The sequence below is a fragment of the Cynoglossus semilaevis genome, chromosome 10, assembly GCF_000523025.1.
Source record: "Cynoglossus semilaevis isolate Cse_v1.0 chromosome 10, Cse_v1.0, whole genome shotgun sequence".
In the NCBI taxonomy this organism is placed as follows: Eukaryota; Metazoa; Chordata; class Actinopteri; order Pleuronectiformes; family Cynoglossidae; genus Cynoglossus; species Cynoglossus semilaevis.
This window is the reverse complement of record NC_024316.1, coordinates 10899951-10925489: the sequence shown is the minus strand read 5'-3', so window position 1 is coordinate 10925489 and position 25539 is coordinate 10899951. Positions and strand designations below refer to the sequence as shown.

Here is a 25539-nt window from a genome sequence, read left to right as displayed (position 1 = left end):
CACAAACATGACCTTATAAAGATGGAAATGAAAATTAATTTCTGAATTAAAATAGTCATTTTGTCACACGACCAACAGCCAACAACGTTACACTTTATTTTCTTTTTGTGAAATCTGAACTTTTTTTGAGCTCCTGAAATTTCAGGGGCTTCTGGGAAGTTTTATATGGAGTTGAAAAAAATAAATAAAAAATATAAACCCCAAAGATTTCTAGGCAGTACAAAATAAAAACCAAAGGTGATCCAAAGATTTCTAGGCACTACAAAATAAAAAAAACACCACAGCACAGAGGGTTTTTTACAGCTTTCAGAGTCACCTTCAAGATAAGTCCACCGGGACAGGAACAGGAAGTTGTTCAGAACCTTCCAGTGCTGCATGACAATCCTGTTAACTTGTTGGTGCCATGCAGACATTTTACACGTCTACAGTGTTTTATTATGTTGTGGTAGAATTCAGCCACAACTTCCTTCTACAGCACATGACCTGCAGGAACCCGTGGCCGTTAACTTTATTGGCTGCACCGGCTGCAGGTGTACAGTATATGAAGTGCAAATTAAAGTTTATCGTCGAGGTCTGCCGTTGGTTAGCAGCAGACCGAACAGCAGAAATGAACCGGACACTAAGTGGCCACCTGCTACACCGAGCCTGGCGCCGTAACAGTCGCCACATCGTAACCTTCAGGCGGCAGTAAAGCAGGTTAAACTGTTGGAGAGAGAAGTGACGACAGCGTCTGATACAGGACTCATCTGTTGATACTGCAGTCTCTCAGTGCTGTGTGTTTATTCTCTTTGATTATATGTGGTGTGTTATTGCACACAGACACAGTTTCCAAGGACTGTGTGTGTGTGAGAAAATGAAAGCTGCTGACTGGCCATGATTGTGATTGGCTGCCTCTGAAGCCTCTAGAGAAGGCTGACTGAATGGTGCCAGTGAGACGCCAGACAGACGGCATGGTGTGTGTGTGTTTTCTCGTGTGTTTCGCTCACATGAACATAGCTCATCACTGACACCATATCCCACTCCCAGTCCTGGATAAACGCAATAAATTAGTGTCATATTAACTGTATGTTATGAAGAATGTGCTGTGGTTGTTGTATTATGTATCCTGATGTATCCTTGTACTCCAGTATATCATCAATGTTGACCACATTAGAACCTAGTGTTAGTCTTATGCCCAACTTAGTCACTGGACTGTTTTAATTTTGTTAAGTTTAAGCTGATGAAATATTCAATTTATTATTGTTGACTGCAATGCAACATGTACTCCTTTCATGTTTCAAAAAGTTTTCCGCTCTATTTATCCTGTCTGCAGATAGTGTTTCAAATTTCTCCTGATCTTTTCTAAAGTAGCTTTCCTAAAATAGGTAAGTAAAACAAGTCCACCATATGTGATCTTCCAGAAATGTTTGGGTCAAATTATGTCACACACCATCATACTGTCGTTTCTTTGATTGGCTCTCACCTCAGATGTCCCGCCCCACATAACATCCTGTTTAGTTTTTATCTTAGAATAGAAGGTTGTTGACTCGGTCCAACACTATGTAGTGTAACGTTCTATGACAATAGTCCTCAAGATCAGTAAGTAGATCGACTCAGAGACAAACATGTGGACCAGCAGTTCATTCTTACTAGTTTACATCCTGATGTGTCCCTGGCAAGATCCTTAGTTCAAGACTGCTCCTGCAGGTTTGCTGGTTGTTGACTCGGTCCAACACTATGTAGTGTAACGTTCTATGACAATAGTCCTCAAGATCAGTAAGAAGATCCATTTTTTTTGTTTGTTACCAAATTAAAAACCAAATGCTGCAACACAACTAATAATTAAAAATAAATAAAGACACTCTGGGTGTGGGGGCGGAGCCTCATGGAGGAAACAGTTTAGACCAATGAAGGCAGTTCAATGACACAGAGAACAGCAGCGTCCACATCAGACAGACTTTTGTCAAAACACAGCAAAGCAGTGTTGCTACAATCGACGTTTATTCTTTTATCCACGACCTTTTCACAGTCTGACTGTGTTTATTATCGTAACCGTGGTAACAAAGGTCATCAGGCTATGAGGAAGTGTGTACTTTAACCTATAAGGAAGCACCACTTCTGTGTGTGTGTTTTTTTAACTTGTAGCTAACTCATCAACAGTCATGGAAAAATTGTGTCCAAGGGGTTTTATCAATTTTAACTGATGTTTGACACTGTTTTTATTTCCTAAGTAACAATCTCAAAGTTTTAAGTCGTTCTATAAATAATCCAACCAGTGAATTACTAAGAATAAAATGGCTAATGTGTCACTGTCACTGTTCAGATATCTGATCTAGTGTGTGTGACTGATCTCTTTCCAACATCCCTTCAATAATGCATGTAGTCAGAGCTGCTGAGCGTCTTCTCTGGGCCGGGGACGGGATCGTCTTAGATGGGACCCCTGTGCCCGGATCTTTCCTGTTCCATAATTTAATGAGGGTCCGTTTGTATCCCCTAGTGGTGGACCTGCATGTAGCATGACTGATGTGGTCACGGCTCTGAAATTCCTTTGTATGTTTCACTTGTTGGTTAAGGGGTTTTGAACGGTATAACAAGTGATAGAATATACTAAGTGGTTTCGTGCAGTTTTGGAATAATACATTGAACTGATGTATGTTATGACTATCAACTGTCACAGCTGCCAGTCACAGGAGCTGCACAAGTGCAGAAAAAAGTGCAAAGAAAAAAAACTCTGCGGGAATGTGATTTGTTTTTAGGGTTATTTTCAGATATTTTAAGGACATTTGACCTGCACTGCATTAAATTCTGACGTAGGTGAAGTTGTTGATTTCTTGTACTCTCTGTGTTAAATCCTGTCCAACCAAGTCCAGCTGTGTTATTTAGTGAAGGAAAAAAAATCAACTAGAAAATCTGGAAGGTCTTTGTTCTTGATGATTCTGTGTTGATTCTGGGTTGATTTTGTTGTTACATAAATTAAAGAGTGAGGAACATGGTCCACTCTTTAGACCTGGAACAGTCGACTCGTGGTGACATTTACTGCTGACCTTTAAAGAATGTGTGAACTTTGTAGAAGAACTTCAAACAGAAGTAAGTTCCCAGTCTCCCCGGCTTTTACCGCAGCTTTGGTCGGCCCAAGGAAATGTGTTGTACACACACATGCGTGCGCACACACACACGCACAGACGCACAACTTAATCTTCTAGAATAAAGCAGATGAATGATTACAGCAGCAGCAGGACACTGAGGCTGGTTGACAGACTGAGGGAGTGACTTTACCTCTGGACTGTGGCAGAGGGAGTGGTGTTGAAAGACAGAGGAGGGTGTGTGTGTGTCTATGTGTGTGTGTGTGTGAGTGTGAGTCTCTGTGTGTGAATATTTTGCCTTAGGAAATAATCCCAAGGAGAGAAAATAAAAGTTAGGACAAAATGAAAGAGACAGGAGATGAGTGAGGAGGGCAGAGGCAGAGAAGAGTTGGCAGCTGAGAGCAGCTCCTGTCTTCCGTCCCACCCACCACTCACTGTCCTCCCCTCCTTTTCTGCCCGGCCCGGAGCGAGAGGAGCAAAAGAAAAAGCAGTGCAGAGGGAACGACAGAGAGGGAGCTGAGCCACGCTTGCTCGTCTAGCGCAGGACTCAGGAATTCCGGGACCTTTGGAGTTGTGTGCTCACACACACACATTCTTACCAACACACATGCTGGTGTTCCTGTGGTGATACAAATCTCAGCGGGACTGTGAGAGAGGGAGGATAAGACAGAGAGAGTGGGAGAGGAGTGAGGAAGAAAAGAGCTTTTCCTGTGGACTATTGGAGCAGGATGGCACCTGCCATGGGAAGAGTGTCTGTGAGGAACTGAGGACTGAAATCAGGACCAGGCAGAGGAACCTGCTGCTGATGGAGGTGAGGGCTTTATATTGTATTTGTTTTAACTGATATTATTGTTATTTTTTTTAATTTGCCAATACGTTCATCTACATGACCGCACATTTCCTCAGTAGATGTTTCATCAGTAACTGATTCAGGAAGTTGTCTGTCTGTTGAGGTTCATTTTTGACTTTTTTCTTTTTTTAAATTCTTTTGAATATTTTTATTTTGGTATTTTTCTTTTCTTTGCAATAATGCTTTTTGTGTGTTTGACACACATACACAGTTGGACTGAGAAAATGTCAGCTCCAAGTTCTTTTTAGCTTCATTTTTGGGTTGATGATTAGAGTAACACACACTTTGTTTGTTTGGACTTTTCAGAGGAAATGGCAATTTAAAAACTCTAGGGTTTTAAATCTTTATCTTCTTATTTTGGATGATTGATCAAAAACGGAAGCCAGGGTCAGAGACAGGGTGAGAGAGAGAGAGAGAGAGAGAGATAGATGGATAGATAGAGAGACCGTGTGTGTGTGTGTGTGTGTGTTTTGGATGGTTTATTTCTTGATGTTCCAGCAGTGGAACTGAGGGATTGTTATGGGTTTTGCAGAGAACTTTTCTCTCTAAAAATAATACGATAACTTACTTCTCAGGTATTAAAAAAACAAGGTATTTACTCCTTGGAATTCTAGGATAATTGGCATAAATAGTAAAAGCAACAACTCTGTTTGGTGAGAAGTTTTTTGGTGTTCACTTGAAGTTAAAGTGAATCTTCTCAGAGCTTGTGCATTATTTTCCTCATGTTCTCTGTATTGACGTTTCCTCAGACCTGCTCCGATGTTGACCACTGTTCATCCTGATTCACTTCCTATCCTCAGTATATACTGTAGTTTGTCTGCATACTGTACTGCAGTACCAAGATGAGTAATCATGATTAATCAAAATACACTGCAATTTCTAAATATCACAAAAACATTGTTTTGCATATTGCTGGAAAAATAGACAAATTAAAAATATACAGAAGTACTGTGTACCTCAATCATACTAGGCATATGTATTTACTACACAAAGTTGTTTCTCATATTAATCAGTCTGGCGTCTCCTCATAATCCATTGGACAGTTGTCAGTGGTTGAAGCGTCTGCTGGATGAGCTGGAACCTTGAGCTTCTGCAGTGTGTGCAAAAAATAACCAGTTTATTGACTGTGTGTTAGAGCAACAATAAAGGAATGGACAGAGGGATTATTGGACACAGTTCATTCATTTCATCAGCCATGCTTTACAGCAAAGACGTTTCTTTAGCTTTAGATGACAGTCCCTATTTATCCCTATTAATATTTGCTGTCATGCACCTGTTTTTTTTTCAAACAAAAGGCTCTAAGTAGGAACGTGTTTCTAGTTTGTGAAAAATGAGACTTTGTTTGAAAGTCTTTTCAAACCAGATTTTTGATTAAAAACCATGTTTTTTATTTCTTCTGCTAATTATTATGAATCTTCCATCATTGACTTTTCAGTCTCACCTTGACATCATACTGATTTTTGCAGTATGCTGCAGCAACCAGTACTTACATTTGTTTACATTTAACCAGCATGCTTAAGCAAGTTAGTCAACCCACTACAAATCTTTGATGTTTTACATGTTAAAACCCAACTTTTTTTGTATTTAAACTGGTAATCTTACAGAGTCTCACAACATTTCTCCAACTGGGGTTTATTAGAGGAATTAAACTGTGGGAAAACAGACTCCAGTAAAAGTCGTAGGTAATGCAGTCTATTGTTCATCCTTCCACTCCTTCATTCATCCTGCTACAATCTTTTTCTATGGGGTTTTCCAAAATCCCACAACTAATGACAGTCTTAGTCCCGTCCCATGACGCTGCCTTAGTGTCCTCCTCTCTCCCACCCTTCTCCTTTCTCTCTTTACAAAGCCTTAAAGCTTTCATATCTTCATCCTTTCTTTCTCTACCTTTCTCAATTTTCTTTCTCACCATCACGTCTCTTCCTTTTGATGCACAGTTATCATTTGTATGTTCAGCCACAGTGGGTGTGTACGCCCTTTCAAAGTCACAGGTGTGCTTTTTGTCTGTCATTTAACCTTTTCAGTCACGTAATCCCAGGTCTCTGTGGTCTTTAGATGCTCTTCACCCCAGACCCACCTCAACCTGCTCACTAACCCTCCATTACCAACGAACCTACACATTAACCCTTGGGTTACCTTTGCAGTCACGGCACACTTTTAAAGAGATGCTACACGTTAATAGTATAACTCACTGCACGTTTGTTAGAAAGACACAAACATCTTGTTCTGTCTTTTTTACAAAGTAAATAATAAATATTAAAAACCTGAAATGAACACATATTAATTATTCTGAAGAACCGTCTGTCGGTGACATATCTGGACGACAACCGCCGAATGAACAACAAACTGACATATTGTACTTGCTGCTTGGATCCATTTTGCTACAACCGATGAAATCTTTTCATCATTTAACCCTAACCTTGGGCTTGTGACCCTTGTGCGCCCCCTTTTGCTTTGACTTTGAGTGTAATTATATGGCTGAGGGAGGTTGAAGAACAGAGTCTGGATCTGCTGAAGACTGACTTTTCTTTATAGTTTCCACACCAACAAAAACGCTGAACAACAGCAGACATCTTTGTTAAAACATTAGCTACTTCATTAGCATTTGCCAGTGCTAATGCATATCATTAAGCCAAAATAATAGTTGTCTTTTGTTTTTTAGATGTAAGCTGGTAAATGGAGCTTTTAAAAAAAATCACCAAAATAAAAGCTGCAGTTTCTTGTAATCTATGTAAATATCCCTAACTGCAGTACTTGGAGTACAGTGTAAAATCAATGCTCGTGTACATTCCAGTGTGGTTATTCTACCCCACCCTTTTTATTTACTTCATGACTTTCCTTAGCTGCAGTGTAATCTTGAGTCATTTGATCAGTTTTGTCATTTTTACCCGTTGCCACTCCTGCCTAGTTTCTTCTTCTTCTGGAAACACACTGTCACTGATGCAGTTTTAAATCGTCCGGTGTCCGCAGCGGAGATAAAACCAGCTTTCACCACGTGGAGGTCACAGGTTGCCTTTTCTTTTGTGTTCAGTCATTCTACAGCAGCCAACAGTAAAGTGGACCTTTATTTAACCTAAAAGCTCCTGTAGGCTGAAGGTGGGTCTGTTAATGGTGACGAATCACCCAGCGGGTAACTTTATGGTAAAGCTGACTAGACACTGATCCGCTGCCACGCCTTAAAACCCATTAACCTCCTGTTCAACCTCCCTTTAGTGAAAAAAATACATTAACTGCTCCATTTACCCTTTCTGCTGCCAGAAATATACCAGTCAAACGGGCAGTAACAAATGTAGAAGAAACACAGAGATTTGTGCTGATTATTCTTTGTTTGTTTAAATGTGAGTGAAGGCAGGTTCAAGATAAGCAGCAGAAACAGCACACAGTTGTTAGTTTTCTCTTGTCTGAAAATGTAATGAGTGTCTTTTCTCTTTGGAAATATTGACTTTTCCTCCATGTAGCCGGAGGGGACAGATGGGAGCAGAGGTTGTTCTCTCATTCAGATAAAGAGAAAAAGGCTGTTAGCATCAAACATTCATCACTTTATTTGATCTACCTGCCCTTTGCTTTGTCACAATTATGTCTTAGCAGGAGAGTCAAAAAGGTCTAAGAAAAATTAGAACAAAAATTACAAAGCTCTAAATTCTGCAAATCTTTCTGCAAAGTTTAAAAAAGTTAGGTGACAGCAAAAATAATTGTTGTTGAGGATATATATTAACCTCATTTTATCACCTCCTCCCTGGGAGCTATAATCTCTCACACAGATCAGTAATATATAAAAGAAATAATGGTTTGCCTGAAGGCTGTTACTGAACTGTTTTCTCATTGTGTTGGTTGTTTGATAACCACAGTAGAGAATCTTCATGATAATCTCACAGGCTGGGATTCTGACTGTTCAGAAGATAATGGCCTCCATGCAAGATAATAGATGATGTGTTTAAAAGGTGTCATTTGATACGTGCAGATAACCTTAACACACCAATGGACGGATGGATGGATGGATGACAAAGGAGCTGAACCTGAGGTCACACAAAAGCTGTGCTCTCATTGAACTATGGGTAAAAAAACCTCAAAGGTTTTAGTTCACAAAAAATGGTCTCCTTAGAGATGGATGGATGCATGGATGGATGGATGCATGGATGGATGATAGACAACCTTAACCTGTGGTTACATTTATTTGTTTCCTTGTCTTTTATTGTTGAAATACCATAGTTAAAGTGGTTGATGTTGAACTAAGTGCCAAACAGCAGCAGGCGGCCGATAACTGTGTTCCAGCTTATGTCTTTAACATTTTATAATGGGAGGTCAAAGGTCAAGGTTTAGTTGAAATTGTTAGAATGAATAAATGAAATAATCTTCAGGTTAGTGCAGGTGTTTTACAGCAAGTGGCAGAGAGATTTATTGTTTTTGATTTGTTTTTAAGCAGGTAGTTTACATATTTTTCTATGTGAATTGGAAACTGGTGTTTTCTCTGAAGAGGGTCAAACTTTTGACTAGGGTTCTGACCCATTTTACAACACAAACTTGTTCCATTAGTTGCTACAGAAAATGTATGTGTATTTCCTGCACAGGAGGCAGTACTAATTGTCCTGAGTTTACTCCCCGGAAGACCCTGACACAGTAAACAACAGACAGACTCCTGGGCTGTGTTCACCCTCCCATGTGACTAACAATCCCCCCTCCCCTCTACACCCTGACCCAGGTGATCAGGACAGTCTGCCTTTGGGTCAGGGCGTGGTCACCTCCACTGCTGTGGTATAACACCTCTCTGTTCAGGGCCACCCGGTGGCCAATGTTGTTAAAACGCTTGTCTCTACAGCTGGTTCACTGGTCGCTGGTCCATTTCTGTATGGAGTTTTCATGTTCTCTCTGTGTATGTACAGATTTATCACACCACCCAACAACATGCTCATCAGGAGACTATGTTGATTAGACATAATCAAACCCTAGGTGTGAATGGACGCTTGTCCTTGTACAGTATGTGGCCCTGTGATTTACAGGACAACTGTCCACAGCTGGAATTGGCTCCAGTGGAAGTAAATGACCGTGAAGTGCTTTTTTTCTCATCATCCAAAAATGGAGGAATTCCAGTTGTTAGCACAACATGGGTTTAAGTAGTTCATTATTTATTTATTCTGCTTTTCTGGCACAAATCCTCGAAGCCCTGTGGTCCAACTGATCCAACAGATCAGGCTCTGTGCTCCAAGCTCTGGTGAATCCTGCTTCATCTTTATGGAACTTTAGTTGAAATAATCACAGTGATTGTAAACAACAACAGAAGTCCATAGAAACGGGGGTTTGGTTTTGACGATGCCCAACTACAGTCTTCTTTTCTAATTTGGTTTTTACCTCTGTCCTGTTGTCACAGTTTCAGCCTCGTTCATGTTTCCTCTCTTTCTTGAACGCTAACGTGAGGTTCGTCTCCCGCTGTCTCAGAACACATTATCCTTTTTCAGACTTATTGGTAATCGCAGTTTCATTTTGTGTGTGAGTGTGTGTTTACTCCTGTACTTGGGAGTATGTATGTGGCTGACCTCAGACCCGTCTTGTTATCACCTTGAGCGGTCATGCAGTGTTGAAGGTGATGCCAAGTTAGGGGGCTTTACTCAGAATGATAGGAAAAATAACGAGGTCCTCACCCTCTCTGACACACACACACACGGACACACACGCTCATGTCCCAAAGGAGTGCTGGAGGGGTGGGTTATGGAGGGGAGTTCACCGTTCTGCAGTGTGGCTGTCAGAGAAGAGGAGACACAGGCCTGACTGTGTGTGTGCAGCAACGTTTCCTTCTGCAGTTTAACCTGTTACTGAACCACCTGCCATCTTCTGGTACCACTGATGCAAGCACACACACAGTTCAACACACACTTATTTCACCATCAGAAACACTGGTGCACGTACTTCATCCAGAGTGGCCAAATGTTGAACACTCACACAGAGTACACTGTGTTCTCTCTTTTGTTAGTGTTCTTTTCTCTCTTTTTTTCTCTTCCTTTAACAAGTCTGGCCTAGTCTCTCTCCTCTTCTCCTCTTCTCCTGCCTCCTTCATTCTTATCACTCTTTTTTCCCCTCATCCTGCCTGCGTTCCCTCCCTCTCACCACCTGTAATCTGCTAACCGCTGTTTTGCAGCTGCTCAGTGTACGGAAATAAAGAGGAGAAAGGGAAAAGAGACCAAAGAAATGTCCTGTTATTTTCTTCCTCTGGTAATGTTTCTGTCACTAACGCATGTTTTTAACGCTCGGTGCTGCTGGTGAAGACATGATGTTAGAACAGTTCCTCTTCTTTCAGCTGCCTGGTGTTTTGCCAGCACCTGCAGCCACTTCATCTTCCACTGTGCATCGTCAACTGTCAAACTGTACGGTGCAGTTGCCCACAGTTATATTTAGAGCTCTCCATTCCTTTGTGTTTCCTTCTTCTGTACCTGTTCTACTTGACCTCGGGCTAGAACTGTTTTTCTTTTTTTTTTAGCAATGCAAAATGTGGAAAATGAACACTGTTAGGAATATATATGGTTTTGTGTTGAACTGGATAATGGGATAAAAAAGGATGACTGTTAATAAACGACATGTTTAGAGAAATACCACCGCCCACCAACAGGTGAGGGTGAGGCTACAGTAGGCTGCAATTTAGTCATATACAATGTATGGAAATGAATGTAGCCAGCAGCTATGGTTGATGAGTTAAGTTAGCAGGAGTGGTCTGACTTGTTTTATCTTCTGTTACTCTATTTTCCTCTAAAGAGGAACACAATTGGGTGAAAAAGAGTTCCACAAGTCACAACAATTGACCCATAAAATCTGAGGAATATGACACTCAGAGGAAATGGTTAACCTAATGATTTTACAGCATGTGCTGAGTGCCTTATACATCACTGTCATTTAGCTGCACTCCTGACCAGTGGGAGCAATTCAGGGGACGGTATCCTGCTGGAGTGATAAAGTCGGGGCCACAAATTTAATCATAAACCCTTTGACTGATCCATTTAAAAAAATATATATTTGCAAGATGTTTCCTCACGTTTTCTTACTATTGTTTATGTCTGAGAGCCAACTGGGAGCTGGGTTGTTATAAACATTTGTTACAGTCTGGCTGTCAGTAATCAGCATGAGGTCAGAAGTAAATAAAAAAAGACCAGCAGATGGTTAGTTGTAGTGGATAATAGACTAGTGTTGGTAGTGACGTTGTGGTGTTTTATCATCACTCATGTTTAAAAATCCCGTTTGTCCAACAAAAACCCCCAAAAACAAACCAAAAAAACCCAGTAAAGATTTGAGCATTGACATCTTTACTGATGTTCAGTAATAAAGCCAACTATGTTAGACTTCAGAAAAAGACTCAGACAGACACCGCTCTGCAGCTGTTACCTATTTTATATTCACACGTTTTTCTTCTGTGCAACATGTACAGTCCTGTCATTACGGGCTGAATGTCCGCCCTCGTCTATTTACCTGAACAGTTAAATTACATTTGCCTACGTCCTTGGCCTCTGCTGTCTCCACTGTCCCCCCCGCCCGCCCTACCTACTAGCACCACCTTGCTCACTGCCTCCATCCCCCAGCCTCAGCCTCCTGGCAGCTCCTCCAGGCAGACTAATTGACTCAGTCCCAGGAGGAGGGAGATCATGCCACATTTCCAATTTGGCTTCCCCTCCTCCAGATAAAAGCTGCATCTCTCTATCCTTTAACCCCACCCTCAAGGTCCCAGCTTTTACCAATCTGCCCATTAATTTGTTGTAAATACTTTTCAAATGCAGAGAAATGAGTAATTTGTAAATGAGGGTTAGTAGGTTAGCAGGTGACAGCCAACGCTAAATACAGACGCTAATACAGACGCAACTGAACACGAATCTCCACGCTCAGACTCACACCACCAGGGCACAGCACCGAGGGGTTCACCTTCAGAGAGCCTCCGTGGCCACAGCTGTGGATTCAAGTGGGTGTGTCTGCAGGAGTGTGTGCTTGTCGTGCTGTGTGCACATGTGCTCGTATGTGTGTTCAAACAAGAGCCGTCCAACTAACAAGCGGGACTAGAGAGGACAAAGACATTTTTGTTATTGATTGTATCACCCAATCAGAAACAAAGAAATGTCTCTCAATGCTTGAAATGTGAGAAGATGACGTACAAACCTACCTTTTTGAAAGGACGGTACGCGATGTAGTAATGCAGCAAAGACTAAGAAGTGTCCTTTGATACCACACTTTACACATCCTACACATCACATCCTTCTTCCTTTTTACTACACTTTCTAAAAATGTAAAGATATATGAAGAAACATTAACTTCTAGAATGTATTTTCTTATTTTTTTCCTGATACTTCAGTTTATTCCCCGCCAAAAACTTTTTGAGCTAGTTTACTACATGCTAGCTACATTAAAAATGGGCGAAAACCGCCAGATCTACACAGTTTTTAATGTCATCACGCCAGATTTGCAGCTGTTACACGTGGTACATTCAGGTACCATTGTAAACTTGAGAATCCAACGATTACAGCAAACAAATGGTTATAAGAAATGGGTTATTTTTTAAACCTTTTTTTCTCTTTTCTTCCTTCACTTTATGGTTTTTAAGTTATTTCCTAAGTTCTTTCTTAAGTTCTTTCTTAAGTGTTTTTACTACACAACTACTACTTTATATTGTACCTTATTGTTTACATATGGGAGCCTCTAGTCTTTCGTGCTATTGACGAACTTCCTGTCCCTGCTATTGAAGAAAAGCAATGAAGTATTTAATTTGCTCTGTGAGACTATTTTTTTTTTTATAAACAATGAGGTGGAAAAAACCACCCACTAGTGTTCAAAAGAAAATACACATCACTGTGCAACTCAATACACATAACTGCGCAGCAGACTTTGGCAGCGCTGTCACTTTCTGTGTAAGAAGCATGTTTGGTATGTGGCAGTAGCTGTGGCCATTAGGAAAATGGCATTTTCAGATGGACAGATAAGGTATTTTCTGCTAGAGGCTGCCTGTTGTTTGGTCTTGTGGAAAAGATATTTTGACACGTAGTGTGCCATAGCCTTCCGTGCTCTTTGTGGAAAGACTTGAGGTCTGTTCTTTGTATTTGGAAACGATAAGAGCAGCAATAACCATAAATACAAAGTGAGGGAATCTTGGAAAGATTATAGAATAAATGTTCCACAGATGTAACTTATCAGAAAGATAATGGCCCTATCATAGGTTAGTAATATGTTTCTGTTATAGAATTAACTTCATCTCAATACATTCCACAGTCTGTACATTAGATAATACCACCTTAAATAAACTTGATGCAACACAGTAGCTTTATTTTACTATTTTACTTGACAACAAACAGAATTCTTTTCATGTTTATTTCCATTTCAAATTATATAAAAAAAAAAATTATAATGGGAATTTTAATGGCAACAGCTTCAAACCTGTTTCTCTTTGTCATGGTGTGACGGTCAGTACTGAAAGAGATACAGGGATACGTCACTGGTTCAATCCCTGTGGGTCTTTCTGTATGGAGTTCCAGTGTGTGCTCTCACAGTACAGTCAAAAAGAACATGTAGGATTAGGTTAACAGTACGATCAGATGGACCACAGTAGTGATTATAAGTGTGAATGGTCATCGGTTTCTAAATGCTACCCTTTGATGGACTATAGAACTGTACAGGATGAGTGTTGGGATTCGCCCTAGCAACCCTCTGAACCTAATAAGGGAATAAGTGTAAGGTGATGAAGAAATGAATGAATGACTTCAATTTTACTCCTGCAGGTCCAACTATAGACGGGTTTACCATGTCAAGGTTAATGTTCCATTCTATTTACTTCACTTTTTAAAGCGAGCATCGGTTAAAGGTCTAGAAATGAGAATAGTCTGTTTCTCTCTCGTGTGTGTGATGTGGCTTCAGACACTTTAATGCCTCCTATCCAGTTCCTGTTTTTAGCATTTACTGTGTCCCTCATTAAATTTGTTAATTACGTTGGCGTTTCGCTGTCTGCCTATAATGACAATGTTCATGTTGATTAAAGGAGAATCCATCCCTGCCTTTAGCCTTTGTACCTTGTCTCATCCATGTTTCTGTGAGACTGCAGTTTGATTGATTACCGCCATGTCACACAGGAAGGCTGTGTTTAGGAATTACATGAAAAGAGGAGTAAAAGACAGTGATGAATTAAAGCAAATCAGTTTGCGACAACGTGCCTTTGGTTGTACTGTAATTATAGGTCATGTATGACCTTATCCTGTGATCATACAACAGAGTTTTCAGTAGAAAGAATGGCCATTAGATAATTTGATGATAGGAGGGGCACGTGGTGTAAAAACTCTGCAGTGACCCGAAGGACGAGCTGACAGTAATTCTTCTTCATCTACTGATCCCAGTAGTGAGTAACATTTTCAAACTTGGACCCATCGCTCCACACGATCTTCGCCAACTTATCTTCACTCCAGCATTTGTTTGATTCTGCCTATTTTTCCCTCTGTTGTCTCTTCTTTGAAATATTTATGTGACTGCAAACCTTCCATTTGGATTGTTCTGGTAAAAAAGATTTGCAATCAGTTAATGGATGGGACGAAAGCCACTGCTAATTTCTGACCGTGCCCTACATCAGTTTAACCAAACAGAAATCTCACCCATGCTGTGTCGCTCTTAACCCAGGGCTTCAGTGTTTGGATGGCTGCTGTGCAGCACAGAAGGCTCAGCATCAGGCTGTAACAGGGTGTGACAACCTGATGCTCTCGTCCTTAAAAACTGTCAAGCACAATTATAAGTGAAGTAAGTGAGATGTCTCAGGAAAACAGTGAACCGTGTGAAAGTGAAACCACTTCCACACTGTGTGTTATGATCTCTGTGTGTGTTTAATGGGAGCTCCATCCTCCATCAGCTCTTAGAGAAACTAAATAACATCTTTCCATCAGCTCTTAGAGAAACTAAATAACACTCACCAGAATTATACACTGGTGCATGAAACAGCACCCCCCCCCCCAAACCTTGTGGTTACATTACATTGTGTGGTAATCTTTTTTTATTGGTGACATGTGACTCCTATTTACCTGTAACATCCAGCCAAGGTTTATGATGACAATATTGTCATTTGTCCAACAGCAGGCAGCAGTTTCCAGGACACAATACCACCATCTGTGTAGGGTGTTATTGAATTAGTGTCAACTGAGCTGCAGCGAGCCATGCTCACACTGTTTGTCAAAAAACATCTCCAAGTAGTGATGAACGCTCCAGCTTCTTTCTGCAGTGCAAAGAACTTAATCATGATTTTAATGTAAAAAAACTAAAACTGAATGGTCTGAAAAATGAAGAACATGTTACAAAACAAACAAGTTTATATGAATATAATATCATATAAATGCTGTATTCATGTCAGACCACTGACTCTGGAAGAATGAGTTCATTATAGAAGATAATATTGAAAATAAATGGAAGAATAGACAAAGCTCAGACACTAATTCTGGATCTGTCCTTTTTTTTTGGTCAAATTCATAATGACTTGGCTGTAAAACATGGCTGGAGCTGCACCATCTGCAACCATTCAGGGTCTCAGTCTTAGGAGGGGATGATGGAGGTCTTTGTAAAATGTCCTGCAGGATTTCAGGCTGCCTGTTTTAACCAACCTCCTCTGAACGGTCCTTCAACAGCAGATTCCAGATTAAAACATCTCCTAAAGAAAGGTAAACGTCTTAAGGACTTTTGTTTGGAAATTTGTTTTGGAATGAACCGTCTGAATCCAGTCCTGGGTTCCCGCTCTGCTCCTGTTCTCCTCTCTGCTCTTCACTCCCATCCTGACTCCTGACATGAAATAGTCATTAGCTGTAGCAGTAATTCTGCTCAGCTGTCTGTTCACATCAGCTAATGTGCATCAGAAACATCACCAGTATGTGTGTGTACTGTATATACAGTACAGCACAGTTGTGTTTTTGTGTACAGTACATTTAACCTCGCATATGATGGTCTGTTTACGTCAACGCTTCAGATGAGCTGCACTTACAGCCAGTCCAAAGGCTGGAGGTGTGTGTGTGTGTGTGTGTGTGTCTATGATTGCGCAGGTTTCTACGTCAGCTGGTTTTTCTGTCCTGCGGTTGACAGGGGCTAAATAATAAAAGCACTGAGTGCGAAGGGAAGAGGGGAGGAAGAGACAAGACAGGACAGAACACGATGATGACACAAGGACAGACAGGAATAGAACAGAGAGACGAGCACTGAAGACATGTGAGATGTAGAGGGTGGAAGCAAAGACGAGCAAAGTTAAAGTCAAGTTTGTTCAACTCTGTAACATCAGGGAGTAAACTTACTACTGCAAAATGTCTGGTTGTTTTGTTTCTTCTCTCGTCAAAAGCAGCAAAAGTCACAAGAGAATCTGATGAGCAGAGAGAGGGAGTATTACAGCACACGGCTGAGGTCACTGGGGTCAACTCCGCATGACTAGAACGACTCACCTTTGTAACTGGAGCTGCTTACGGAAATGACAGAGAGAAGCAGGAAGTGGTGAGCACAAAATGGTAGAGGGTAAAAAGATAGACGGAGAGGAGAAGAACTCACAAGGTGACATCTGATGTCAGGATTCTTTTTCTGTCACCTCTCTCTCTTTTTTTTGCTGTGCGAGTGCAGTCCTCTGTCTCCTAATCCTCATATAGTTTCTGTGGGATTTAATTTTCTATTTAAAATGATTATTTTCAAAGGTCAACATCATGTTCCATTAAGGTCTGAGGTTCTTGAGGATGTTCACATTAGTCCTTGGTTGTGTTAATTGGCCATTTTCTTTGCACAGAGCATTGATACTCCTGGTTCTGTCTGTTCTTATAAGATGTTCCCCGTTGGTCCAACATTCCACACATGCCTACCTGCTCCCAGCTTTGAGTCAAGTTGAGACAAATTCTTGACAGAGGACTCTTTTGAATGTCCTTTTGTTTCTGAGTGGGTGGGTTTGTCAGCAGTGGATGGACCTCCTTGTGAGTGTGTCACCTACTGACCTGGAAGATCTTTTTTAGCCATATGTAGCCTACATAGTTGGCGTGTACTGTTATAGGACTGTTGCTAAATTTAAACTAATCAACCTCCAAAACCCCAGAAATGACCATTAATATTTGTCTGACTGTAGTGTTTATCATCAAGTGCTGTCAAATTGTCGTCAGGCAGTGACAGGACTACTCAGTGGTGTATTATTGACCATCAGTGACAGGACTACTCAGTGGTGTATTATGGACCATCATGACCTGACAGAAGTACAAGGTCAGCCACACTTGGCTCTGTGTGTGGGCAGTACAACATTCCTCTGACCTTCTATCGCCCTGTGATTCTTTGTTGTCCAGAAGGTCAGCTGATCCGCAAATTGGGATTGTCCCAAAAAAACAAAAACAAACAAGCAGCAACACCACGTGTGTGGTAAACTCTTACTGTGGTAGTAAACACACTCCTGTCACCTTTCAGTTGTCTTATTTTCAAATGTAAACGATTGTTTGTCTATTTGTAATTTAATTAGGTAAAAAACATTGTGTAATTTTTTTACCTGTGTAAATATTTATTCAAAGGCTGAAGTAACAGTTTAGAAAAATAGTTGTAAATGACCTTACTTTTCTAGTAGTCACCAATAATTGGGTAATTGTGTCACTGCTCATAGATTGGGTAGAAAAATGTAATTTAAATGCCGGTGTTGTGTTACATTGATTCACTCTGCTGTGAGACAGCTGTGTTCAGGGGCCCCTCAGTAAATCTATACACACACACACACTCTCTCTCTCTGTCACACACACACAGACCCAATTTATTCTCTCGACTCCTAACCTGACCTGAACTACTACAAATATGTGCCTAGTTTATCTATGACTTTCCAACTATCCATAATCTCTTTAATAACGCCAACCCTAATCTGAACCCATCTTTAATCCTAACTCCAAACTAAATCTTGATGTTGCAAATACACACACACACACACACACAGGGGGAGACACCTGGACACACTGATTCAACTGGAGGGCAGCTCAGAGGAGGACAGCTGTGAACAGAGAGGGAGGCAGAGACAAACCACAGGAAGTGCTAAATGTTACAAAAACACTCTGCCCTGCTCTGCTCCTGTGTGTGGGCTAATCAGCATCAACTAAAGGGACACACACAGTTTATTCAACCCTGGCTCCCTAACTGTAGAATCCTCATAATCTATGTAGCAGCCAAGTCAGGAGGCCTCGTTTCTGGGTTAATAATTTAACCTATTATAAGGATGCAGTTAAATCAGACGGTTGATAATAATAATAAATGTGACAGAGGTCAATGTCAGGATAAGCAGCAGAGCTGGAGCTGTGAACTGAAGACGCCACATAGCTGGATGTCAGTAATAAGTTCATGAACTCTCATATGGGTTGATGAAGAATTCACCTGATCTAAGAGAGAAGAGGACAGTGACATTATGTTGTTTTGCTGTTAGCAACAAGCTCAAACTTGATTTAGAAAAAACACTTTCTGACAGTCCATGTTAAGTCAGTGTCCACAGAAACACAGGTTGCACTGTAGTCAGTGTCCACAGAAACACAGGTTGCGCTTTTAATAATAATAATAATAATTAAACTTGTTGACGAGATCTATTAGTATTTTTGTTGTTGTTGTTGTTGTTGGAATGCACAGTTGGAGTAAATTTTGTTCATTCACACATTTTGGATATTATTACAGAGGGAGCCAGTGTTAAGGGACTGAAGAGCCCAGACTGGCTCACTAACCAGTTCTAGAGTAATGGACTAAGTTTTTAGTCGCCCCCTTGTGGGCGACTAAAAACTATGAATGTGCGTAAACCAATCCGTTTTCCGTCTTCTCAACTGCCGTCTTCTCAACATTTCAATGTTAGTTTAAAAAAATAAGGTAAAACTAATCATGTAAAATAATATTATTTTTAATAAAACAGTAATAACGTGATATTTCCGAAGAAAGACATTAACAGGAACTGAAAAATGAAGCCACATTTCACAGTCTATTCCTGTATTTTTCTGATGAAAGTGCTTTAGGAGAGTTCCATAAATCAATTCTTGACTTGGACATGGCCACGGAAAAAAATTTCATGAGGTCATTTTTTTTTTTTTAAATAAATAGAGCCCTGAGCCGAGCCTGCAGGTTGGCCAGAAGCAGCAGTAAGAGATCTTCTTGTGGTTGGCAGTGGAGTATTGTGCAGACAGAATGACTGATATCTGTATGTAGCTGCAGTGTGTGTGTTAGTGTGTGTGTGTGTCTGTGAGGATGGCTGAGTAGGCCGAGCACTGAGGTGGAGTTTGGACAATTAAAAGAATTCCTGGCTGCATTCCTTCTCCCATGAAAAACTCCTATACACACCAGTGTTGGCTTTTCTTTTCCCTCCTCCCGCTCCCGCATGATTCCCTCTGTCTTTCATTCATACACTGACACTTTTCTCTTCCCGTAGCCAATTATACTGTCAGCCTGTTCCATGATCCGGATCTCACAGTCCCTGTGTTCAGATGTGTTGACTGTCGTCAAAGCACTTGTGTAGTGTTTGTAGCCCGTGTAGCACTACTACACTTCAGGAGATGAGATAACACAATCATAGAGCACGTATAAGAAATGGAGAGCACGTAATTCCATTCAATTTGTAGAGCAAATTCACTGTTAGAGACGTTACTTTTTAGTCTACATTTCTAGATCAGGGTCTTGTTCAATAGTGACAACAACATTGTTGTGAAATTTATACATTTTTTATAACTCTTCAACATTGGGGTCACGACCCATCTGGTGTCATATATGTGTATATATTTATAGACATATATACATATATCATTTTGATCCCTTTCTCTGAGCTATGTTATAATATGTTATGTTGTAATATGTGATTTCCAGTTTCCTGCTGGTTTGACTAATGAGGCCCCGTGTGTATTATGTTTTTGTGTCTAATGCACAGTCCTCCATCAAATGTCTCTTTTAGTCTCCTCAAGACCTCAGACATGTTGACATTCATGGATGTGACGGCAGTTGGAGATAAGGGGATTTGTTACCAATCCCATCTGTCATCTGTCTAAGTGGTCTCAAATCCCACCATGCACCGTTGGATTATATTTCCCCCTTCTTCTATATGTGTATATATTTATAGACATATAAGGTTAATGGTTAATTAACAGGTTAATGAGCTTCACCATGACTACCAGCACTTACATATCTTCACTGCTAATCTTTGCCAAAACTTTGTCACTAACCACGGTTGTCATTTTTCAAAAATCGCTTACGGCCAATTGGTTTGATGTATTCTGTACGACCTTAGTTTTCAGAGTATAACCCATCAAACTGGAGCCCACTTGGTACAATGGCCTTTCTATGTGGAGTTGGCTTGTTCTCTTCATGTGTGTGAGTGGATTTTCTGTCAGTACCCTCATAGTCCAAAAGCATGCAGACGGTGGATTAGGCCATGTGGGCCCCACGCTGGTTTACTTGGGCTGGGTTGGTACAAAGAGATACCACAAATCCATATGGGGCCCGTTTTTGGCCAACTTAGTTGCGCACAAACACTGGCTGAGGACGACGATCATTGCTGTTGTCAGCTGTAGCTTCTCTGTACAACTCTTCAGTGGATGAAGTGGCTGATTATTGATGGAAACATAATGTGAAATACTTGTGTGTTTTATTGCCGTCCTGGGTCACATTTGACCCAGTGAAGCATCTCGGCAGATGACAATATTTTGAGCATGGTGTCAGTGATGGCGGTGAAGTCAGCTGCAGCTGTCTCCGAATTCTAATAAATGCCATCTGCCAATACAAATCTGCTGATGTTTGCTAGATCGTTTGCACATTTATGTTTTTATGAATTTCCAACCATGGTTCTAGTTGTTGGTGTGATTGTTCAACACCTGTGTGTATGACACAGTGCGACTGTGAGACAAATATTCTCACAAAATTCTAACAAAATATTCATATCTGTTTTGCTTTTATTAAATACTATTAACCCCTGAATCATATCCCTGTGACATTGTGTTAAAAAAACAAAAACAAATGGTACTCAGGGTGTGTTCGGTGTGAGGGCATCAAACACATTTCACATTGTGTCTCTACATTGTGGCACCTATGACCAAGTGTCTGCAGCTGACCTGCAGCTGGCCTTTTGGAGGTTTGAGCTCATTGTTAGAATCCCTCATGGACACAACAAATGCCATGATGCTACTGTAGCCTTGGAAACATTAGCTATTTAAAACATTCTTATACATTATTATGTGTAATGTGTATGTTTTGTGCTCACAGTGATACATCATACTGTATAACATCACTGCTGTCATTCTGCCTACAGGCAGTGGCCTAATTTCTGGTCTGTGGTGCATCATGACATCAGCCACGCTGGGACTGAACTGGCCGAGTGAAGTGGTTAAACGACCAATTAATTCTGCGGAGCCCCCAATCCGAGGGCCAATTAGTATGGAGCACATGCATTCGGACACGGCCAATTAGCTGCGGTGCTCAGGCCAAAGTTGTTAAGTATGTACTTGTTAAGTGTATTAATTAATTAGGAGGTTTGGGTGAAGGGAGCAGTGTCCATGGTAAACCACTGCTGCTGCCCTGAGAACACACTTGTCTTTCATGGTGTCTATGTTTTCCTGTGGTTTGACTGTTGGATGGAAACATACAGTACATGAGATAGATAAAAATACACACTTTCAGTTAAACCAATTTGTTGTGCAGTTTTGTGTGACATTTGGTTTTGTGTTACTGACTGATCATTGGTAATTGTGTTATGGTAAAGGTGTGGCAGAAATGTAAAGATATTCATGTCTGTCTCTCTGTCCCTCTGTCTGTCTCTCCCTGGGTAATTAGTTTAACCACACTCACCTGTGCCCTGTCTCACCTTGACTCTGCCCTTGTCTGTTTGTTGTTTGGTTTTTGCCATGTGACGTCTGATGTGTTGACTCCCCGTGCCTGCAGTTCTCTGTCAGTCCTGGTGAGTTTTCTGTTTACCAGCCCAACCTTGATTAGTTTCCTCTTCTCCTGTGCCACTCTGATTAGACATCATAAATAGTACCAGACTTTGTGTCTTGGATTACTATTGGGTCCTGCCTAGTCCTGCCTTGTTTTTTCAACTAATATAAAAAATGTACAACCAGGTTTGAGTTCAGTTTGGCACAGTTTTTTTTTTCTAGATCCTGTTCTTGACCCAGTCTCCATATTCATCAGGGATGAATGGATGTCCATGTACAGTGAAACCAAACACCTGACCTTCCAGTTGGGGCTTGACCGTCCTGACTGCAGGTCAAACATCGATGGTCATGTAGAGTATTACACACACGTGTGTTTGTGATCTACACTGTGAATCTTTGTGTGGTGACAACAGGGAAAATGTGAGCGTCAGTGAATTGGTATAAAACGATGTGGATCAGTCACTCTGGTCATCTTAGGACTTGTTCTCAGGGGCAGAAAGTCAGTTGTGTGTGCGTGTGTGTGCTTGTGGTTAAACAAAGCAGTACACAGTATACAGTAAAATGTCACAGCTCGTTACCCGAGCTGATAATGTTTCGTGACGTTCCAAGTGGGACTCCAGTATTTGGCAGAGTGAGCGCAGCAGGATGGCAGTGAAGTGAGATCTGTCAGCGTCAGTGGAGGAGGAAAAGAAGAAATGAAATGGTTCGTGAGCAGTTTTCCCCCCCAGTTATCCCTCTGGGTCTCTGCCTCGCTCTGTTTTCCCCTCTCTCTTCGTCTTCTTCTTGACTTTTTCCCATGTGGGATAATTACCTTCTCTCTTCTCCCTGCCTCGTCTCACAGCCCTGTGTTTTTGTTGTTTGGCTTTCTGACATGTTGTTTCACTCATCTTATCAAGTGTGTCTGGCCTTGAGCTCAGGTTTGGTGGAGACTCAGTCACAACACTAGAAGTCTGTGAGTGGATCAGCAGCTCTTACACTTCACAGGTCACATGGAGTCATAGGAAAGTCACTGCATCAGATAAATATTTAGAATTATTCGAATGCAATAAAAAGAAACTCGTTTGTTAATCATCCACTGGACCAGGTAGTTTTGGTTTGTGGCCCTCCCTCCAAGGAGTAAAAATACCATTTAATAAAGGTTAGTTATTGCTAACAAAAAGTATTTATTATTCGTTTTTTTTTCTTTTCCTGTGACATTAGGTTTTGGACTAAATTGTCTTTGAGTTTGAGCAAAGACTTCTTTGAATTCTTTGATGAAAACAAAGTCAATGTGCCTTATTTTCTCTTAATTTTTTTATAGCATTCAAAACACCCCAGATACCTACAAAGTTAGGACAGAGGTGAGATATGGCTGAAAATGTTAAATAAGTAACAGTGGTTCAGGTGTGATACTTTTGTATTTGTTGTTGGCTTTTGTCCTACAGTGGTTGAACACATTCTGAGATTCTGTTTCCCCAAATGAAAGACAGCTGACTGGCCCGTCAGTACACAAGGAGAGAAACAGTCCCACCATCCAGGGGTCTGTATATATCAAGGACAATGCAGTTTTCCCATAAGAACTGATGATAGTTTGATTCAGGTTTACTTTATTCTGTTTTTTATTAAAAATGAAGGAGATACAGACCATGACTCGTAAAGGATGGAATGATGACAAACCTCAGGAGGGAGTCATGCTGGGAAGCAAATCTGAAAAATACATCGAAGGAAAGAAAAACTGATAATCCAGAAAGGAAAGAATGAAAGCACTTGAAAAGAAGAGGTGAAGAAGATAAAAAATAAAAAACTACAGTAATCGAATAAGGATGTTTGAAGAGAGAAGTGAAGGGAAAAAAGGCAAAACTGGTCAGATTGAATCAGATGGCTGTCAGTGGCATCAGGTTCTGTGGTTGTGATTGGCTGCCAAACTGTGTGTGTGTGTGTGTTTCGGTGCACGCCAGTGCTCGACCTATTCACAACTTTGCTTTCTCACTTTTTCCTCTAACCCCAGCTCAGTGAAGTCCCAACCGCATATTTACAATGTTGAAAGGCACCACCTATTTTACAATCCTGTCCTCAAACACATGGCAGCAGCAGCCGCGTGCTGCTGCGCTGCTTCACTCACCCACGCGGTGCAGGGTTCAGCGCTGAGGCTGATGGACGTCCTCAACCACGCATCTGCCTCACATTAGGGATGGACCGGTTTGGTCATGTGTTTGGTGCAGTTAGACTGGTGACACACTAACATGGTAACACTGTTTATAGGACGCCACACCAACCTTACCACTTGTTCCTGCTGGAAGGCCAAAAATACACCCTCTCACATCTGCCTCATGGGGGAAAAACACACTGATGACTTTGAATAAATAGAGAGGGTAAAAACAGCTGAAACTAAACCTACATGGCTGAAAGGGCATCTTTGCATTAAATAACAAGTTTGTGGTGAAAGACGGAGCATTTACCAGAGTTTGGCTCGTTACGTCTGAACTCAGAATTCACTATTTTTCACTCAAGAGCTCAGGCCAAGTTTGGTAAGCCACAGGCAGTGTTCTTTCAAATATCCTAATACAGGCTTAGACCAGCCCTCAGGGTTATGTGAGGTTATGTGTAACACACACAAACTGAAACCTGCACAATATGGACACACAAGGCTGGTCACTGGAAACTATACAGATCGGGTTTTTGTTATAATGAAAGCTGCTGACGCACACACACACCAGTACATGTGCAAACATGCACGCATCCAGGACTGATACAGTGCGCCTCCTTCAGGTCAGCTGATGTTCACATACAGTATTGTTACTTAACCTTTCTAGAAATTTCTTTGGTAAAATTAAACATATTTGTGTGACTTATCAAATTTCGGCTGGTTTAGGTTCACATTGTGCTTTTTGGCCTGTAGCATGCTCACAAATATAATTATATAATAATCATAATGATCAGTTTGTGTGGGTCACAGTGTAGGGTGTTTATCTGGTCCATTTTAAAGAGCAGTGTAGCCTAGCGTTCCCAGCAGCCACAGCCACTTACTGTACCTCAGTTTCTCGCAGCCTCTTTACAGTGGTTTTGGCTCAAACCACTACAATTTAATAATTTAGCTGCAGTTGTAGATGTTTGCCTCCACTGCCATGGTTACGACGTCTCCGTAAATCTGGATTCATTTTTGTGAGTGCCTCCTTTTTTCAACCTTATGATGACCGCCTGATTCCAGAGCCTGGATCCCAGGCCTGACCCAGGGTCAGGGTGTAAATGCCTCCTCTGCCACCTATGTATGGGCTCTGTCCAGAGCTATTTATGCTGAGTCCAGTGACCCTGAAGAACTGATCTTGTCAGCTGTTCTTGTTTCTAACGCCACCTTGACCTCCAGCAGGTTGTACAGCTGCCATCTTGATTTTCTATCAAGTACAAATGGACTATTTTCAAATAGTAAGAAAATGTTAAAATACAATGTAAATATTGGATTAAATGGACCTGATAAATGTTTTAGGGAATATTCCAAAAGGGAACGTGAGGACAGGGATGAGAGGAAGAAGAAGTGAGGTGGAGAACAGGACAGACGGAGGATCCACCTAATGATCAACACATGGATGGAGTGACTCACACAGGCACTGGTTTCACTTTTGAACTGAGACCTCTCAGAGTTTAGCATTATGCTAATGCCGGATGACTGTTTGTACAGTATTAGGAAGGCGATCCTTTCAGTGACAGACTGACAACATAACCTCAACTCTCAGGGTCAAAGTCTCCCTCTCTCACTCCTTGGCTTCGTACTTTACTCTTTGTTCCG

General features: G+C 41.1%; 1 protein-coding gene across 4 annotated transcripts in view; it reads left to right on the top strand.

Annotated features, from left to right (window-relative positions):
• The window catches only part of sema3b (sema domain, immunoglobulin domain (Ig), short basic domain, secreted, (semaphorin) 3B), an 80928-nt gene that overhangs the window by 11720 nt on the left and 43669 nt on the right, over window positions 1–25539 (top strand). Inside the window, exon 1 of one of the 4 annotated variants that reach the window (XM_017036191.2) lies at window positions 3203–3873. The exons of the other annotated variants lie outside the window; for them this stretch is intronic. The gene's annotated coding sequence lies outside the window, so the exon portion shown is untranslated. Of the gene's footprint in view, window positions 1–3202; window positions 3874–25539 lie in introns of those variants that run through there. 4 annotated transcript variants of the gene reach the window in all.